Here is a 7,269-nt window from a genome sequence, read left to right as displayed (position 1 = left end):
CCCTAAGCTATAGTTTGTGAGTGGGTCTGAGTGAGTTCCCGTTATGGGTGAAGATTGGGAGGAGAATCTGTTTCCGATGGCGGTGTGCGTGCCCTCCATGCTTCATTACCCTGAACCACGGAGAAAGAATAACTTATTCTTTCTCCGTGCCCTGAACGCAGCATAGACGTTGTCGCTTTGCTGAATGTGCTTACTGTCGGCATGCGAACGCAGCACGGATTCACATTGAACAGCTTAAATCGTAACTCGCAACTATGGGTCTCTAGGAAAGGAGGAATCATGCAATCGTGTAAATCGTGCGCCGACCCACGGGATATATAGCTCCGCGTCGCCGCCGCGGCGACACAAAAGCCCCGCCGTCTCCATCGTACATCGCCGCGAAGATGGGGCGGCCGAAGAAGAGCGTCACTCCCGAAGAAGAGGAAGCGCGGCGCGAAAGCCGCCGCGCCACTACTCGAGAGCGAGTGAGGCGACTTCGGTCCGATCTCCAGTATCGCGCCGCCGAAGCGGCGACGATACGCCGGCGATTCGCAGAAGATCCGGAGTTATGAGCCCGCGAAACCAGGGGAGGTATTTTGTAGCGATGCCTTTAATGTCATAATGCCTTTTCGCGCTTATCGCGCTTTGTCAGTGGTCGGAGCGATGGTCCGCTCGCGTTATCAACGGGATCAGCCGGCCGTGAGCGGTGGATGATAAGACTAGAGTAGAATAAGTCATAATGCCTTGCTACAAAATCGCGGCCCAGAAGCATCCAGATACTTTAATGACCGAGTGTTCGTTGCTCCTTGGGCTGTCGATGATTCCGGGATGATCTTGCGCAACACGTGAACGAGTCTCTAAGCATAACCTCGCAAAAACTTGGCCGAACCGAGATAAGGCTAGGTGGGGTCGCCAGCTTCGCTGTTTGTCGAATCTTCGCACCACTAGTGTGAAGCTGCCTCTAATTTTTTAATGGTATCTTCAAACATTGGTAGGTGTGAAAAAAGTAGAAGCATCAAGTTTACAAATTCGTAGCTCTGCACCTAGAATAGATATCGCCGTTCTGTAAACTGCATCCATTAGAGCACCCAAAGCAAACAAATTTGGTATGCCAATGCATATCTTACGTGAATGTTTTACGTTGTTTACAATGGTTTTGTAAAAGTTCCACTCACAAATTAGTGCTGTATTTGAGAGACATGTATATTATTTTAAGTTGTTCCGCTTTAGGTGTGCTATTACTTATTATTATTATTATTATTATTATTATTATTATTATTATTATTATTATTATTATTATTAGGTCAATTTACGGAATTGTGATATCATTTTTCATTGCTGAGTTACAGAGTTGTAAGCTTGATAGTTTCGTTTTCTGAAAAGTTGCGATTTTTGTCAATATTTATTGAAAATTCAGGGCTTAAATTACACATTCGCAAGCAACAGTAACTAGATTTTAACGTTTTCGTTTAAATGCAACGAGCCTCATCAGATTTGGTGCAGTGGTTGCCGAGAAAAAAGATTTCTCCTTTCCCACTTATCTAGATAGGAGGCCCCGAGCTAAAGCTTCCTTTTAGGTCATGGTTCCGCGAGGTTCAACGCAAACGGCGATTGTGCGGAGCTTCTCAAAGTTTCTGCCGCGGATATCAGCACATCAGCTGGCACGGACAAGAAATGAAGGCGTCGCGGTCAAGGAGGAGGAGGAGGAGAGAAAGAGAAGGCAGGGATGTTAACCAGAAATGCGTCTGGTTGGCTACCCTACTCTGGGGGACGGGAAAGAGGGAATAGAAAGATGAGATAGAGAGAGGAGGGGGGGGGGGGGGAGGAAGGACACGGTGAGCTCGCGCACGCACGCGGAGGGCCTGAGCAATCCCTCCCGGTGCTGGGCAGTCGCCCCGCTCGGAGGAGGGCGATTTTTCCGACGACGGCGATGCAGTGATCGCGCGTTTTTGCGATTTGATTGACAAGATGCCGGCCACGGCAGAGGACCAGCCCCCCGCAGATGCCGACGAGGATGAGGCGCTTTCGTCCGTCTCGGAGGGGACGGCGGTCGCTGTCAAGGTATACATCAAGGTGACGCGACCAAATTTAACGTATTTCGTCGTATGCAGGCACTTCTGGAGCAAAAAAAAAAAAAAGTTCTAGAAACTTGCTCATTCGACCGTTCCGTTCACCGATTTCCCATTACCGACACTGTCAGGTTGGTGTCGCCATCGATATTTCATTTTTATGTTGCTTCTGGATTATATCAATCCTCACTTTACGGTAATAGCGGTGGTTTAGCTATTGCAGAAACATGGTTAAATAATAAAACCTAACGTAATATATCCCTTCATGTTCCCTTAGTAAGCCAAGAGCGCCGTGGCCAAGAGCGGGAGATTTTTGAAGCAAGCATCGAACTCTGCAGCTCATGAGTTCGAGATCTATGTGTACAATTGCTCAATCACGTTACACTCACGTCCACTAACACACATCGCCACTGGCTCGCCCATACAAATACACTTTCATTCATAGGCACTCACTCCCGCTGAAACGCACCGGCACTACAGGGTTCATATTTGTGTCCGCTCACATCCAACCGCACTTACTAGCGTTCATACTCGCATCCGTTCACATTCATCGGCGACAATCTTGTTTTCATACTCTCGTCAATTCCCACTTACCGGCACTCACGTTCATACTCACTATACTCAGAGTGTGAGGAACTCAATCACGTTGGTGCTCTCCGACACTAATGTTCACATACACGCCAACTCACTCACCGGTTCATGCTCACGTCGCCTCACGCTCACCGATAGTCCATCACGTTCATACTCACACCTGCTCACCATTGCTGGCATTCACTCGTGTTCGTACTCACGTCAATTGACACTCAGCTGCATTTACTCACGCTCATGCTCGCGTCCACTCACACTCCTCACTCAATCACGTTCACGCTCAAGTCCACTCACGCCTTTCGTCATTCTCTTGCTCACGCTCTCGACCGTAAAATGAGTGTGAATGAGTGTACTCCCCAGGTGCTTTTATTCAAAACTTGTACAAGATCTGTTCACTGCAAGTCGCGCTCATCGTGGAAAGGCCTGCAGTCACATGGCAGATGCAGTACACAGCGAAGTGTTGTTTAGGGGCTCAAAGGGACCTTGGAACGAGCACAGCAAAAAAAAAAAAAAAAAAGTCCATGTCATGCCCAGTTTCGACTCTTGACCGAAAAACATCTCGTACATGCGCGGCGGTAATGTGCACTGCGGTTAAGCCGAGGGAGGGTTTGACTGTAGCTTAGTTAGAAACCGAAGAAGATGAAGAAAACGTCATGTGACAGTCTGGTTGCTGTAAAGCAACTGCGCTTGCACTCCGGGAACCGAGATTTGTTGGGTTGGAACGTAGCTTCTTGGACGACAGTTCTTAGCGGCGGGGCATGTCATCTGGTGGCGAAGGCGAGTCGGAGAAGTCCTCCAGGTCATCACTGTCGTCGAAGGCCGGCCAATCGGCCTGCGGAGGAGCAGGTACCTCAATCGGCTCCGAGCGTGGCCCGCGCTGTGTCGAAGCACGACGCAGAGGCGGAGGCACACGTTCGTTGGCGAACTCTTCGCGCATGGAGCGCATCTCCGCCTCCAGAGCAGCGAATACTTGAGCTTGTAGAAGGCGGTCCTGTTCCAACTGCTCACGCTGGTGCTCGTTCTTGTCACGGAACGTGGTCATCTCGTGCTTGAGGTGAGAAATCACCTGATGCGCGTCATCAAGCAGGTCGTGAAGTGCCGCAAGTCTGTAGTCGAAGTAGCCCGGCGGACGAGCTGTTCCGTCCCATTCATCCAGGGATGAAAAAGAAGAGGCTTCGCTAGGCATCGCCGGCGAGGCCTCGCCGATCACGCTCGGATCAAAGAAGTCCGGTAGCTCACTCGTTGCCAGGAATTTTGTTTCCTCGTCCGGCCAGGGAATGCAATCAACGTGCGCGCGTCGGTGACAGCTCGCACAGCGCATGAATTCTTCAGTCTCGGAGACAGGACCGGAGCACAGAACGCAACAGTCATCGCCGTTAACCATCTTCATTTTGTATGACGATGACTCTTGTGCTTCTCCTACAATCCTGCGCACGAGCTGGGCACCGACCTCGCTGTTCCCCGCCCTCCGTGCCTTTCCTCTCATATTTCTCTTTGCTTTAGTCTTGCACATTGCTTCCATGTGCAGCAATACTAATAATATTACTACTAATAATAGTAATTATAACAATAATAATAATTTTAATAGCAATAATATGAAGAAGGAGAAAGCAAGAAAGAAAGAAAGAAGAAGACAATTCATATCACAGGGGACAGCGCGATATCACGAGAGTGAAAGGAAGAAGATGCAGGCAAGCAAGCAATCCAAACACAGCTTCGGTGAATTGCGACGCATATGGACTCTATGTTTTCAGCATAAGACCACTGACTCCCTGATTCTATCTCGCAAAAGTTCGAAAAAAAGTAGAAAAGCCGTTTGTACATAAAGTTCTCTCACTTGTTGAATCAGTGTAGGCGTCAGCCGAGAAGAAAAAGAAAGGCACTCGCAACGACAGTTTCACGGGCACCTAAAAGCCACTTTGGCGCATTAGAAAAGTTCGGCAGACATTTGCAATTATCTAAATAGTGAATCATAAAAATAGTAATTATAAAAATAGTGATATGTGATTTAATCCGTAAAAATGCCTGTACCAGTGAAACATATAGTAATCACACATCAAGTACACCATCACCTGTCAAGGAGTGCCCTTCACCCTCAAAACACCAATGTCTCCAAAATATCCTCACTCAAATCACTGAAACGAAATTTGATGTTTCTTAGAAAGAGATTACGTAGATAAACATAAAGTCCTTTACAATCCTATGACTCTTTGAAACACCGGCTTTCCTCACTGCTATGCAAACTTTTCAAAAGCACTTGGCGAACTTTGTGGTTGTCCTCGATCGCTTTGTGGTTAGCCAGACGAGCCTGAGCGACGTTTCTTCTGCTACTTCTACTTCTTCTTCTTCTTCTTCTTATTATTATTATTATTGCTACTGTTGTTATTATTACCATTATTAAATGCAGAGGAAGCTGGCATCACGGGTGCCGCTTTCGTGTTCCTTGCACGACTCTTTGCGAACCTCCGGTGCCAGTGTTCCTTCCGGTGTGTCATCTATAGTAAAGAGAGAGCATGCGTGCAGCGCAGAAAACGAATTACACACTCACTTCTAGATAATTTTCCACTGCTGGCTACCGGCGGGCTGCCAGAAACCACCAAGACAATTTTGGTTTGGTAATTCTCAGGAAGTTCTGTGGCTAGCAGAGTACACAAAGAGGCGATATGCGTTCGCTGCCGTCTTTGTGGGACTCGACTGATTGCAGCGCGGGTGCTTGAGGACATTTACGTTGCTCATTTCTATCTGGCAACAGCCACCTTCGGTTTCGCTGTTCCGCCATGCGAGATGGCGCGATATCAGATATTTCAAGTAGTTGGGGCTTAGTTGTTGTGTCCGTTCTTTTTTTTTTTTGGTCGTGTTTTGCTTTTTCTTGTATTTTTTTTTTTGTCCCGTGAAGCTCCTTTCCTGAACAGCGCGAGGCGCACTCATGCGTGCTATCTGCGTCGTGTTTCACAGGTTGAAGATGCTCGTGGTCACACGTTGCGGCGCATTTTAGGTTATAATTTCTTTCTGCTGGCATTCCTTCTTGTATCACTTGCGTTTCATCATCATCATAATCATCATCAGCCTATATTTATGTCCACTGCAGGACTTATGCAGTGGACATAAATTGTTTATGCACTGGTATATCCTTGTTCTTCAGTTGGCGAAGACGGCCGCCGTCAGATAGCATTAGGGTGTGCGAACGGTGACTACACCAATATGTTCCAGCTAAGCCGTCCAATGGAAAAGAAACCTTCTATGAGTAACTACTCAAGAGGAATAAATGAAATCAGAAAAGAAACAACTTACGACAACTCAAAGGGACGCTCTTTACTCTTCAAAGCGAGATCAAGATGCCTTCGAACGCGCACTTATAAAGTGAAGTACAATAAAGAAGAAGAAGCATGCGCTTGCTTCGGTAAAGCTAGGGAAACGATGGAGCGTGTTCTATGACAATGTGAAGATATCTGCCCAGCGGTCGATTGAGGCACCTCTAGCCTGTTTGAAGCCCTTGGGTTCAGCGAGAGCAGGGGAAGAGTAAACATGTCCGCAATAGAAATTAGTAAGAGGCGATTGGAAGATTGGTGGAAGAAAAGTAGGGGAATGACAAACAACGTACAAAAACAAATTTCCAAATAGGGGTTCAGAAAGTTTGCTGATAGAAATTCTTGGTTTTTTTTTCTTTTTTTTTCTTTTTCATGACAGGTAGAACATTAGGGAATATAACAATGAGCTTGGTGGCGCTACCCATCCGCCCCGTTCCAAAGGGGACTCTCCTAGGATTCATCCATCCATCCATCCGGAGCTCCTGCCCTGAGAATGCCGCTTCAGCTTTTATTCCAGAGGAGATGCTATCAGATTTTGATGGGGCCATAGCACCCAAGAACTTCCTATCCATGAATCATTCAGTTGTGTTATGAACGGTCTTGTTATGTTACGGTTGTGTCATAACCGGTTGTTATAAAGTCCAGTAAGATCCAAAAGCTGGCATTGTAACTACAATCAGCTGACTACAACGGTGATTTTCTTCTCTAGACATCCCGTTACACAACACAGCAAAATTTCATGCAGCAAGCCGATGATCCCATTATGTGCGGGAAAGTGTTCACCTACAGTTCACTTACGAGTCTTATTCCCTGATAAAAAACGATAAAATCAGGCGAAACGTACATTAGCCATTTTTAGGAGACAAGAATTTGTGTGGCCTATATACCGATAGTATAAAAACCTGAATGCACAAACAATCCTACAATGGTCTCCCTGATGCACCCTAAACACTAACACCACATTTTCTTTCAGATATACCTATATGCAAAGTGCGCAACTAGAATTTCTGTCCATCTCACCGAATAACACAGTTGCAGTAATAAAGTTGACCAGGATGGAAGCTGGCGCTTGTTGCTTGGGCATTAGGGTTGGTAAAGCAGCGCGAAAGACATCGACGCCATATCCATATAACTGGCTCAGTTGTGTTCATATTGAAATGAAAGCGCCGTTAAAATACTGCGAAACACTCAACAGCTGGAAAGGGTAAACAAGGGCTTTTCAAGGCTCTTTGCCTTGCATTATCCTCCTCACTAACGAAAAAAGGTAGGCAAGCGAATGAGTAACTGTCTTTAAAAATTTATTGCACACTATTTCTGGAGCTCAC

The sequence above is a fragment of the Dermacentor silvarum genome, chromosome 1 (assembly GCF_013339745.2).
Source record: "Dermacentor silvarum isolate Dsil-2018 chromosome 1, BIME_Dsil_1.4, whole genome shotgun sequence".
Classification (NCBI taxonomy): Eukaryota; Metazoa; Arthropoda; class Arachnida; order Ixodida; family Ixodidae; genus Dermacentor; species Dermacentor silvarum.
The sequence above is the reverse complement of the archived record's forward strand: the minus strand, read 5'-3'. Positions refer to the sequence as shown.